Here is a 14,434-nt window from a genome sequence, read left to right on the forward strand (position 1 = left end):
GCTGCCCTCATTTGTTGTGTTAGTAATATGAAAATCATGATGTAGTGATATTAGAAACATAAAAACAAAATATTCCATACCACTAGAATAAGCAATACGTGTCATATCCTGGTGTGTCATGATATCATTGGTCACAATCATCATTAAATATCCAAAATCTATTAATACCAAGTCTAAGTAGTGTTATACATCATAAATGAAATCCAATTCCATATCAATGTAATTCATATGATTTCTATCATATACTTGGATTCACAAAATCACACTAATAGCAATGGTGGCCAGCCACCACAATATGATTTTGTAATCAGTGTTGCCGAAACCAACAAATTGACACCAATTGAGCATGCCGCCTAAATCGACGAATCTACACTTGTGTTGCCCTAAATGGGCGGATCTGCACTTATACTGCTTAAACTGATAAATCTCTATTTATGGTCGTGCTGCTTAAATTGGTGAATCTGCACTAATGCTGCCTAAACCAATGGATCTTCATTTATAGTCGTGCTATCTAAATGGTCGAATTTGCACACTACTTAAACTTGCAAACCTTTGTACATGTGACCTATGAACTAAGCTAAGCAGAAGGCACATATTTGCTACCATTTTGAATTTTAAATTTGAGTGAGTTTGAGTGAAGAAAGATTTACAACCATGTTTTTAATATTTCAAATTTTCTTAACTCTTTTGCTTATCCTTATTTAGTCTATGTGTGTCATCCCGATTGCCTTGCAATATATCTACTAATTGGATTCACAAAAACTCAAAAAGATGAGAGAAAGAGGCCCATAGAATATAACCTTTCAAGTTCTAATAACATTAATGTGATGAAATATGCCACAACCTTATCTGAAAATATATGCATGATTGTATAGCAAAAGTCTTACCTTAGTGTGCATCCTCGTACGTAACTATTAAGAGAATAACTCAACAATAAATGTTAAGGTGAAATACACACAAGGTAGCATAGTTTATGTGTTTGCGGACATGCATACCTTGAGAATCGATCATACACATTTTTTTGTTAAAATACACGAGCAGAGAGAGGGAGAGAGACATAGACAGCACAACATGCACACCTTCAACATTGGAGTACTATGCATGCATGCAAGAGAAGAGAGGAGAGGGGAGAGGAGAGAAGAAGAGAGAAATAGAGCATCGAGTACAATCTCTCCCTGTGCAAGAGTGAGCATTTCCCTCTTGTATGTAGTTATCTATGACAGTAGTCGATGCTCAAAATTGGTTACAATTGTCTGCTTGAACATAAATAACCATTGCTCATATAGAGTTGTGTGTAAACTATTTATCCATTGTTAAATAATCTAATAGTCCATGCTGCTTGCCACCTGTCATCTCTATAATAAATAGTTGTTAAAGCATCATTAGTAAATACCATTAGAACTGCCTTAAATGAGGATACAGAGAGCAATGAGGTCGACCAAGAGCTAGTTGCCCTCGACAACGGACGAGAGCAATACAGAGAGAGCTAGTGAGCTAGTTGTATTTTGGCAGGTTTAGGGAGGCCAAGGTCCTGCCTTTATTTCATCGTAGTAGTTGCGGCATAGCATTCACAGTCTACTCTCTTGCCCTTCTAGATCTCTTTCCACATTGTTGATATATAACTTGATAATAGTGTGGCATTCTCTTGCTTGTCCTCTCAATCAAATATGGACCATGAGCACAAATATATTCTATCTTCCCCATCTACCAACCCACCATGTTCACACCATTGCAATCCTTGGTCATTTGCTATCTACCAATGGTTCAAATGATCAAGTTGGGCCTTGTGATGGCACACATCTCAACAGCCTCCTAAAACTGCTAGCTAGTACTGTTAATGCCTCATCCCTTTAGATGATGGACATATCAAGGTGTGAGAGCCTATTGGAACTGTTATCGGATGGAGAGATGGAAAACATTACCTCCTCGACATCGCTAATAGTGAGGGATTTCACAAGTCTAAGGAAATGCCTACAACATTTCAATATATGGAAATATTTGACTACTTTTAACTAGAGCGCCTACCACCTGAAGTAGGTATGTTCACCTCATTGATTGTGTTGGATCTTGAGGGCTGTTAGAATCTAGTTCAACTGCCTCATAACATAGGAGGGTTGTGCTCTTTGAAGAAATTGAATCTTAGTGGATGGAAAAAGCTAGAAAGACTTCTTAACTCCTTCAATAGCCTCACATTACTTAAGGAGCTACGTCTAGTGAAAGGGCGGTGGTAATGCGTGTGCTAGTCTCCACCCAACCGTGCTATCTTATAGCCTCCCCCTAGCGTACACATTGTCCGGCCATGCCGGTGGCCTTGCCCATAGGACCCATGTCCTTACATTACCCCCTCCCCCCCCCCCCCCCCCCCCCCCCTTGGAGAATCGTTTTCGTCCTCGAAAACGAACGTAGGAAAACATTTCTCAAGTACGGAGACATTCTCCCATGTAGAACCTTCTTTAGGTCTATCTAACCATTTTACCAACACCTGTCGTCTGACATGATGTCTGGTGCGAAGGTCATGAGAATCCAAAATCTTTTTCGGGCTCATGAGGAATGCTTGGCGGTTCGATAAGGTCAACTAACACACCTGTGTCAATGATGTTATCATTCTGTCCTAGCTGTTTTCGTAAATGGCTAACAGAAAAACAGGATGAACTCGTGAGTGCTCTGGGAGAGCTAACTTATAGGCCACTTGACCTATACGTTTGAGAATGATAAACGGTCCACCATAGCGTGGTGAAAGTTTAGCAACTTTTCCCGTCTTCAGACTTTCTAAATGCTCCGGAACTTTGAGGAAAACCTTGTCTCCTTCTTCGAAAGTAGCAAGACGACGATGCTCATTTGCGTACTTCTTATATCGATCTTGAGCTTGCTTAACATTCTGTCGAGCAACTCGAAGCATGTCAAAATGGTCTTGGAGAAAATCCTTTGCTTATTGTATCTTCTCCTTAGCCAACCCCAGTGTAACGGGTGATCTAGGTTGAAATCCATATAAAAGCATAAATGGATAAACCCTGTAGCCACATGCTTTGAACTATTATAAGCAAATTCCAATATAGGTAAGTAGTCTTCCCAATTGGTTTGCTTCTTGCTAATGTACGCTCGTAGCATATCCTCTAGCACTTGATTAACTCTTTCTGTTTGACCATCTATTTCTGGATGATCAGCCGTACTTAGATTAAGTTTAGTTTCCAACTTTTGGAACACAGCTCTCCAGAAGTGATTATCTAACTTTCGATCTCTGTCACTAATGATACTAGCTGGAAGACCGTAGAGTTTATATATATGCTCTACAAATAGACGTGCTAATTATGGTGTCTTAATCGTAGTCTTAGTGGGAATGAATCGACCCATCTTTGTGAGACGGTCTACAATTACCCAAATGGTATCATGGCCACGATTTGTAGTAGGTAGTCCTACTACAAAATCCATAGAGATACTCTCCCACTTACCTTGTGGAATCTCTAAAGGATGTAAAAGGCCACCTACCTTGAGATGCTCTGCCTTATTAACTTGACACTGTTGATAGTTTAGTATGTACTCTTGAACATCATGATGTAAGCCCGACAAATAAAATTGCCGTCGAACTAAGGCATACGTCTTACGAATACCTGGATGACCAGCACTTGGACTATCGTGACACTCAAATAAGATTTGAGTGTGCTAGTCTCCACCCAACCGTGCTATCTTATAGCCTCCCCCTAGCGTACACACTATTCGGCCATGCCGGTGGCCTTGCCCATAGGACCTGGATGTCCTTACATCTAGATTATTGTATAATGCTAAAGGAAGTCCCTCAATAGTTGGATGCTTGAGCCCCTTAAAGAAATCAAAGGTGCATAGCATGCCTTTAGGGAAGTTGGTTAGTTATTTCTGCAACAACATGTCTCTTGAGAGTCTAGAAGTGACTAATCATCATGAGGGTTTAACTAAAGTTCCTAGACCAAATAGCAGGCTTGCTCTACTTAAAAATTTCGCACCTGGTATGGTTCAGTCAGCTAGAAAGGCTTCCCAACTCCTTTAACGATGGTCTCACAATACTCGAGGAGCTCTTCCTCATTGGATATGTGAGGTTCTAAGGGATCTCCCCAAGCAAATTCTCAACATACCCCACTACTTTACTGAATATTTTGCCCATATATTTTTAACTTGTGACCCTTGTTGTTACTCCTTTTGCTCATAGCGTAGTAGACGATTTTTCTTTTTGATGGAGTTGTAGCTACTTGCTTCCATTTGTTGTCTACTTCTAGTTTGGTTTTGCCCACACCACAACATATTAGGTATTATTTTACCTTCAAGTTTGCAAAACTGCAAGCTTGCATTGACACCTCAAAGAGAATAACATCAACATCCAAGCTTGGGGCACACATGATCGAGAGAACAAGAAGATGGACTTATTATTCATTCCATAGGGTGAAACCATTAGCATTGTCAGAGCATAGAGGCATGGCATTCCTAGAAGGTTATGACCCAAGATTCACTTTCCTATTGGGATGAATAGGCAACTCCAATTTTGTCAAGTCATGGGTTCTTTCAATCCTAGCAAGCAAGATATTGGAAAACTTGGTAGTGTCACTTATGCATGGAGGCCATGAGGTACAAAATGTTAGACGAATTTGTGGAGGTCTCTTATGTTACCATTTACATGTGGTAGTGATGTGTGTGAACACACTAGGACCGCCGGGGCATTTTTTCCCTCTTTAGGAGGTTTTTTCCCCCGTGCATTGTATATACACCCATCACTCTAGGGCTATCCATCTTTCCATTGCACACTAAGTAACACACTCTCTATTGTGTGCCTTGAGCTTCCTTCGTCTTCTCCAAGCAGTGTGTGTTTCTCTGCAACCCTAATTCCAACAATTGGTATCAGAGCAGGTCACGTCCTCTCGGGCTTAGTCGCCAGCTGCTCCAGCACACACCTGCTCACTTTCTCCGATTTCAGTGAGCTTTGGCGAGCGTTCGTAGGTCGACAAATTTTTTTGGGTGAGCTCGAAGAGCTTGGTCTACTCAGAATTTTGATTTGGGCTCATTTTGGCCTCCGTTTCCACTACAGGCAGTACTGCACAGGCTATTTCGGCATTTGTGCAGAATTTCTGTCAGTGCCGTTTTCTGCATAACAGGTGCCTTATAGTCTTCTGCGGTTTGTGCTATAAAGTACAGGTTGTTCCCGCTCCATTTCTCCTATTTTCGGGCAGTTTTCACATCAAGTGCAACATTTACCATGGCTGACAACAACAACACAGATGTGTTCAAGATGTTTGCTGCTGAGGACAAGTTGGATGGGGACAACTACCCTATGTGGGCTTATATGATGCAACATGTTCTTGTGTCAAAGGGTGTCTAGAACATTGTGCAGGGCATTGATGTGCGTCCTGGTTCTGAGGATGTAGGCGATGTTGAGGATGTTGCAGGTCTTGCTGCAAGGATTGCAGCTGTTAGAGTTGTTTTGCCTACGGCAGAACAAGCTCGTTGGGATGTTAAGGATGCGCAGGCTCATGCATTGATTGCGTTGTCTGTGAAGCGCACCATTGTTCCTCACATCCGTTCAGCAAAATCTGCAAAACATGCTTGGGATATTCTAGCAGGTCTTTATGCAAGCCGCAATGAGGCTAAAATTGCTTTGTTGCGTAAAGAGCTGGAGTCGAAGATTATGCATGAGGAAGATGATATAGACACTTTCCTTGCTAATGTCAAGGATATCAATGACCAGCTTATTTCTACAGGTGAAGTCATTTCAGACAGTTCCCTTGTGCAGACTGTTCTTGATGCCTTACCAGATTCCTACCAGACTTTTGCTAGTACTTGGAGACTTATGACCCAAGGAAATCCTGAAGTTGTCAAGTTTGATGCATTATGCACATTGTTGTTGCAAGAGTCACTTTCCAGAAAAAACAAGACTAGGCAGCGTGCAGTTGAACAGGCTTTTATTGCTTCTCAAAGAAAGGGTGGTAACAGTAATGCAGCCACTTCTTATGGTTCTGCTGCGAGTGGCAAAAATTATGTTCCTAATGCTTCTGTTGGCAGCACTTCGTCTGGCAATTCTGGTGATAAGGGCAAAAAGAAGATGCGTTGCCATTATTGTAAAGCCAATGATCACTTGATCAAGTCGTGTCCTAAGTTAAAGGCCAAAGAGGCTAAGAAGAAAGAGGGTGGTTCCACTGCAAATGCTGGTTCCACTACAAATGCAGCCATTGTTGGGTCTTCTGTGAAAGGAGACTGTAATGTTGATGTTGATGTTGATGCAGAATGGGCTTTTAGCGCAGAGTGCACTTACAATCCTGTTGTCCATGATGCATGCTTGTCAGTTGCTGCAGATTCACATGTGTGGTATTTCGACAGTGGTGCTACAAAGCACATTACCTCACATCGTGAATTGTTTACCTCTCTTGAGTCTGTCCCTCATGGGAATTCAGTCACTTGTGCCAACAACGCCTCTTATCCAGTTCAGGGAGTTGGAAAGATTGTGCTCACTGATGCTAATGGCAGTTCCTTCACACTTGTTGATGCACTTTATGTACCTGGGATCAAGAAGAATCTCTTGTCTGTATCCGCACTTGCTAGACTTGGACTTGTAGTCAAATTTGTGGATGACAGATGTACAGTTCATGATCTCAGTTTTGGTGATGAAATTGTTGCATCTGGCTTTTTGTGTTGTGGGCTGTATAAGCTCACTTTGTATGACAAGTGTGGACAAAATTTTGCAAATGCTGTTGCAGATTCAAGGGCTATTTCAGATGCAAAACTTTGGCATGCACGTTTTGGTCATCTGAATTTTGCCAGTTTGCTGCGTTTGCAGAAATCTGATATGGTTGCTTCTTTGTTGCCTCTTGAAGCACCTGTCAAACATGTTTGTGAAGGCTGTATTTTGGTAAGATGCAGCGTTCTAAATTTCCAAAGGATGGTTCAGTTTGGGCCACATGCAGGTTGCAGCTTGTGCATAGTGATGTTTGTGGGCCCATGCAAACTCCGTCCTTGGGCAATTACCTGTACTTCGTGACTTTCATTGATGATTACTCCAGGCATGCATGGGTATTTCCGCTTAAAGCGAAGTCCGAAGTTTTTATGTGCTTCAAACAATTTTTGGCTATGGCTGAAAATGTCTCGAAATGTACTATGGGCACCCTCCGTTCCGATCGAGGGGGGGAGTATATGTCTCATGAATTTAATGCATTTCTAGCTAGTCGTGGGATAAAACACCAATGTACAGTGCCTTATACACCTCAGCAAAATGGTGTTGCTGAGAGGAAAAATAGGTCATTGACGGAAATGGCACGATGTATGGTCAAAAGTCAAGCTTTGCCGCTAGCCCTATAGTGATGGGCGTATACACAATGCACGGGGGAAAAAACCTCCTAAAGAGGGAAAAAATGCCCCGGCGGTCCTAGTGTGTTCACACACATCACTACCACATGTATATGGTAACAAATCCCCCCTGGAGTGATGCGGTGAACAAGAGCTGGCACATGAGTAAAGGGAAGTGCCATGCCCTGAGGAAAGGATCAGTCCACAAAGGGGAGTAAGCCCAAAGCTTTGCGGAAAGCTTCAAGCTTCTCACGAGACAATGCCTTTGTGAAAAGATCTGCAAGGTTGTCCTGTGTTGGCACATAAGCCAAGCTGATCTCTCCTGCTGAGAGTCTCTCCCTGACATAGTGGTAATGCACCTCAATGTGCTTTGTGCGAGCATGAAAAACTGGGTTCCTCGCAACTGCCAATGCGCTCTAACTGTCAGTGTAGATAGTGTTGGCAGTGTCCTGTCCAACACCCAAATCAGCCATAAGGCGTCTAAGCCATACACACTCAACCATAGCTGTGAAGACTGCCCTGTACTCAGCCTCAACTCGAAGTGGCCACAGTAGGTTGCTTCTTGCTCAACCATGATATACATGAACTGCCAAGCATGAAACAAAAACCACTTGTGGACACTCGCATGTCAAAACAACCAGCCCAATCTGAGTTCGAAAAAGCATGTAAGTCTGGCGGCAATGATCCCCCCTTGGGATAAAACAAGCCAAGATGTAAAGTGCCACTAAGGTAGCGAAAAATCCTCTTGACAGCCTGCCAATGCTTAGACTCTGGGCTATGCATAAATCTGCTGACCTGTGAGACTGCAAACTGAATATCCGGCCTCGTGTTGCATACATAAATGAGGCAGCCAACAGCAGTTTGGTAAAGAGTGACATCAGCAGGATCACCAGCATCATGTAGACTCAACTTCAAACCTGTTTCCATGGGAGTGGCAATAGGTTTGCAATCCTCAAGTCCAACCTTACATAGCAATATCTCTATGTAACTTTTCTGACACAAGGCAATACCACCATCACACTACTTAAACTGTATACCCAAATAATGATGCAACAGCCCCAAATCTTTCATCTTGAAAGTAGCATTCAAATCAGCCTTAAATTTAGCAATATGTCTCTCATTTGGTCCAGTGATCAACAAATCATCAACATAAAGAACCACAATGAGAAGTACATCACCCTTACGCTTTACATAGAATGTGCTTTCTGTTGGACTGTTACGAAAGCCTTGTTTGACCAAATGAGTGTCAGCTTTCTCATACCAAGCACGAGGAGATTGCTTCAACCCATACAAAGCCTTGTTACATTTGCATACTTTGTCCTCTTGTCCTTTTATGACAAAACCGCGAGGCTGCGTTACATAAACTTCCTCAAATATGTCACCATTCAAGAAAGCAGTAACAATGTCTGATTGATGTACATCCCAACCAAAATGAGCTGCCAATGCACATAGAAAACGCACAGTAGTCATACGACAAGTGGGAGCAAAAGTCTCTTTATAATCTATGCCTTTTTGCTGTGCATAACCCTTTGCAACAAGTCGAGCCTTATGGCGATCGCCATCCGGTTTGCGTTTCAACTTGTAAACCCACTTCGTACCAATGGCCTTTTTGCCAGGAGGCAAATCACATAAAGTCCATGTGTCATTTTCTATAAGTGCATCATATTCTGATTGCATGGCAGCCATCCAATTTTCTGAATTTTGTGCTTCATCAAAAGACAGAGGCTCCTCAACATCATGTAAGCTAGACACAGCCAAAGCATAACAATCTGATGCATAAGATGCATGGCGAGAGCTTGAACGAGTACGACTAGACAAAGGTGCATCCAATTTACTGTCACGCAAAGTGTGCACCAGCCATTTTGGCATACCTCTAGCCTGCTCATTTTCAGCCCTTTCCTCATCAAGTACATCATGTACATCTGCATCAGTAATAGGCTGATCTAAAACATTTTCAGAAACCCCCATAGGATGTACATTTGCCTCATTGGAACTTACATTCGTATTTCCACCATTGAAAAGAGGCAACAAAGTGTCATAAATGTCCTGTGAGCTTACATTACTGTCTCTAGTACATGACAGCAAGGGTTGAACAGAATCTTCCACAAACACTACATCCCGAGAAACCAGAATACGTTTTGTTTGCGGATGATACAACCTGTAACCTTTGCTTTCAGCACTATAACCAACAAAAATACATTTGACAGCCTTATCATCCAATTTTCTGCGCTGCACTTGTGGCACCAAAGCATATGCCAAACAACCAAAAACACGCATGTGCTCAATAGAAGGTTTTCTATCATGCCAATCCATCTTTCCATTGCACACTAAGTAACACACTCTCTATTGTGTGCCTTGAGCTTCCTTTGTCTTCTCCAAGCTGTGTGTGTTTCTCTGCAACCCTAATTCCAACATCTTACATCAATATCAATTTTGTGAACTATCTAGAGAGTATGATTTTGCATAGAGAAAAGATAGCTGGAAAGTATGTAAAATCCATGAGTAAATATTCATGGCCGACTAACTTGGGTGTGGAGTGAGTACTAGTACTAGCCACATCAACAACCACCCTAATTTCATTTACATAAGGAGATGACCAAAGGCATTCTAGACGGCCTTTTTCCACTCATTGGTATAGGAGAAGCTATTAATGTATTTTCATTCAAGGATCCTTTTAAGGTTGATGTTTTTTGCCACCTCTGATGCATGATTTTAATATAATTTTCAGATGTAGATAATCATACCCATGTTTTTCAAGCACAAGAGAAATTTGACCTATATTTGAGAATCAATCTTGTCCTCATGGTGTAAGCAAAGCCACCTTTTCCATGTATCGTTCATGCAGGCTATAAGTTACAAAATATTTTTCAACTTTGTATCTTCGTTCTTTTTGCAAAAACCAAAATTTATTACTTTTTACACATGATTGAATTGAAAACAACATCATGGTTTACTCTCATGAGATTATCCCCTCACAAATGATAATCCCAAGAAGACTATTCCACAATTTGATATGTGTGTGTATTATTGGAATCTCCAGAGTAGACTCTATATGGAAATATGGGAAGCCTCGTGGTTTTATCACTTGCTACTAAGACTATGCTTAGTTAATACCCCTCTTACAAGAAAAAACAAGATTTTTTTCCGCCATCATCAGCTTGCCATGGGCAATAACCAAAAGCTTTATCCAACCGTCCACAATCTATACTAATAGATAATGGGGGAGGGAATTCCGACTCCCCCCCCGACACGTGGCAATAGGAGAATTGTCTGGCAGTGTGCCCTGCAAACAGCGAGACACGACATCGCGTTGTGAGAGAGAGAGAGGGAAAGCACGCCTGGTGTGCGCTGAGCAAAATGGAGATGAGACTGCGCAATGCGCACGTGCAGTAGGAGAAGGGGAGAGAGAGAGAGATAGAGACTTAGCACGTGTGACAATAGGCAAGTCGACACTGTAGGCTGTATGCACGGTCTGAGTATGCCGCGTCATGCAGTCTCCCGCCCTTCCCCTCCCACGTGTCAACACCTTCTTGATTCCGGTAGTCCGATCATGCCCAAGCGGGTAGCTGCAAGTCTGAAGCTCTCGCTTTCACCGTCATGTCCTTTCACTAATGCAGGGAAATTGATGAGGTACCGCAGACGACAGACTCCAGAGGCCTCACCTACACTCAGAGCACGAGCTGCGAGCAGGTCCTGATGCCATTTTCCCCTCAAGCTTAGTTGTCCGCTTTGACTTAGAAACCTACCTCGAGGCTTGAAGGGGTCTCTCTGATCGCTCACCTGCTCTACGTTGTCTTCAGTGGCAATGAACTGGGACATTCCATCCAGATTGAAGAGAGAGAGAGAGAGAGAGAGAGAGAGAGAGAGAGAGAGAGAGAGAGAGAGAGAGAGAGAGAGAGAGAGAGAGAGAGAGAGAGAGAGAGAGAGAATAGGTGCCACCTCCAGCACGCGGCACGTTGAGTCCTACTCTCATCAGGGAGAACCCCACCTCTCTTCTCTACATCAGCTCCCAGGCCCTCATCTCCCCTGGGGCTTTTCGCACAGCTGCAAGCCTACAAGCACCAACACAGTTGTCCACCTTGGTGCACTCCAAGCGACTGCCTGTGACTTTCTCATATCCTATCATTGCAGCACTCCATGAAAGCGATGGCGCCAACAACAACAAGGCCGAGGTCGTGCTTGATCGATGGCAGCTGCCACTGAGCTTGAAGGTAGTGATGGTGGTTGAAACATGAAGGCAGTAATTGAGGGTCGAGAGGTGTCCTACGCTGCTTCAGATCTGGGGGTTGGATAGGGCTGCCAAGTGCTGAATGTGGAAGCAAGTACAGAAATGGCAGTCCTACCATGCCGAGGATCCCCCAGAAACCTACCCATGCGCACTTACTTCTTGCCCACCAATTCCCTCCTTACATCGAAGTACAACCAGGTTTACAAGCTTCTCCACCAAATTCCCTGCCTTCGATCCTCGCCAATATTCGTAGCAAGTGAACGTCCATTGTGCCTTATATGATGCAAATTATGATGAGAATGGCACATTTTACTTGCCTTTTTGGAATTAGGATTTTGCATCAGGGTACAGTCTTCCACAACGACTGTAAAAGCCCTCTGCCCTCTCTACGATGCCAATTGCAATCCCTTACATAGAACCCCCTAATGTGGTGGATCTCAACTAAAATTTCATTGAGTCGCCTCACAGCTGCCCAACTTGCAGGGAACACCACCCTCATGTATCGACAAATGGTCACCAACTCAAAGACTCAATCTTTGCTCTTTAGTCAAGCTTATCGTCAAGGTACCTGGAGCAGAACCGGGAGCAGGCACCATTGAAAATCTTCCTCATGGCATACTTCATGTATGGATTGGAAATCTTGCTAACCCAAACAATGATGACATGGGCACTCTTTACTCTACGTAATACAGGATGTGACCCTATCTTCCACACCCAGCATTCGTACATCGACGCCCTCTAGGAGGTATGGAAGGGTTTGAGAAGCAGAAGAAAAAATTTGACAAACTTTGATTACTTGAATCCAAAATTTCTCTTCTATGATGAGAATGCCAAGTTGGTGAGGTTAAGAATTAGGGATGCTCTAGACACCACCAAACTGGCATACAAGTACCAAGATGTGCTAAATGCATGGCTCAATGCGGCACTAAGAGGCAATGCAATCACTGACTCCGCAATAAATTTTAGGTCTGGTGGAGGTCCACCTCCAACAATGGTGGGCCAAAAGCTCAAGGAGAAGTATATGAAGTTCAAGGTCGGTTTGAAGGAATCCAAGGAGAGGGCGTCAGGGACGATTGAAAAGACAACAAGAGCATTAGTGAAGAAGAAGAGGAAGGTGTGGGCGAACGACTTCAACGAGGAGATACGCAAGCTGGAGGGGGTGTCACCAGCATCGGATGAGAAGATCCAAGTTTGATGTGTACATAAACTTGGTAGGTGATGATGAAGATGATGACAAGGTAGGGTGTGATGTGCCCATACTATGTTGGGTCATTTGTATGGGGATGACAATGGAGGAGGGGAGGAGTGTGAGGAAGTCCAACTTGAGGATTGGGATATGGGAGATGTTAAAGGAGCTGGATGCTCAGTAAGGGATGACAATCGGGGAGGGGAGGAGTATGAGGAAGTCCAACTTCAAGATTGGGATAAGGAAGATGCTGAAGAAGCTGGATGCTCAGTAATAGGACTGTGGTTACATAGAGGAGTTCTTAAATAATGCGAATACCCTCATTCAAAAGGTGCATGAGGATCACATGATATTCTTTGTAGGACCTTTCCACTTAAAAGCCACTTTAAGGTGTAATGGCAGCATGCTATACGTTTCCAATTTATTTTGGAAGTTAGACTTAATTATCGCCTTACGTTTTTGCTCATAAAAATTTTCAAGAATCCAAAGGCTCGCTTGCATATGTTGAGCTCACATATTTTAGTTGGTTACATTTTCTTCTGAAGAACAAATTGAAGGATCAACCAGGTGTCTAACATGTTGGCAATGGATAATCACAAGCATGTTGGCAAGGGATAATCACAAACCATGTGACACAGGATAAGGTCACGAGTTTAAGGAAGCTTATGATACAACACTTTGTCTACAAGAATATAAAAGGCCAAACCATTAGGAGATACAAAAGTCCCTTCAATTTGACTCACATTTTTTTTCCCAACTATCATTGAGTGCTCGAGAATTGAGTTGAGGGGGTAGTGCTTAGCACTCATGTTCTGGAAAATTTCAACATGCTATCCAATATTTATGTGTGTATTTGTGTATGGCTACTTATGGCATACATATATTTACTACACACTTTTTTTGTGGCAAGACATCAAAACATGCTTATAAGAGCCCTTTAATTTGACTCGCTTTCAAGTGCCTTATTTGTAGATCTTATGGTGGTTGAGTTAGAAGCTGGATCATGCCATGTCATGTGAGCTACTAGATCTCATCTTGCTATGAATCACTTTGCACATATAATGAGCACTGTTATGTTCGTGCGGGCTGAAGGTCTATTGCATTTGTGTTGTTATCAAGTAACCTTGCCATTTCCTACTTAAGGTGAATCCCATCATTAACTTTGGAGTTGATTTTTATCTTTGTGTTGAGAGTTATTGCAAACTCTAATCTCTTCTTTGCATTGAAATTTGAGATTTTGGTCCTAAGGTTGTGGGCTTAGCACTTTTTGTAAAGCTCAGATTCATGTCTCTAACAAGCTCTATTTCAGTATTGTCTTTTTTGTTTTACACATACAACCTTGAGTGGACATACAAAGTTTAGAATTACGAGCATTTTTTAGGTTTTTACACTATTTCACTCTATTTTGGGGCGAAATTTCTCCCTTTCCCCTTTCTCTCAACCGGCATATTTGAAATTGAAAACGACACGATATTAAGCTGAGACACATTTTTCTCAAACACTGGGTCGACCTTTATGTGTGCTACATCCTGTTGGTCGCCTTTGCTTGGTACATTTGGCAACCAAGTACTGGCTTTGTAATCCAATGATTCCTTTTGTGAATTTTCCAAGAGGAAACTAGGTTGTTTTTTCATTATTTTTCTCTATTTTGGGAAGGAAAATTTCCTTTTCCCCTTGCCCCCGACTGGAATTTTTGAAATTAAAAACGACATGATATTAAG

General features: G+C 42.5%; 1 pseudogene; it reads left to right on the forward strand.

The window, feature by feature from the left end:
• Positions 1 to 11,629: 11,629 nt before the first annotated feature.
• LOC147434109 (polyphenol oxidase, chloroplastic-like) lies at positions 11,630 to 12,897 on the forward strand (annotated as a pseudogene).
• The last annotated feature ends 1,537 nt before the right edge of the window (positions 12,898 to 14,434 follow it).

This window comes from Adiantum capillus-veneris, chromosome 19, assembly GCF_014529385.1.
Source record: "Adiantum capillus-veneris isolate H3 chromosome 19, ASM1452938v2, whole genome shotgun sequence".
NCBI lineage: Eukaryota > Viridiplantae > Streptophyta > Polypodiopsida > Polypodiales > Pteridaceae > Adiantum > Adiantum capillus-veneris.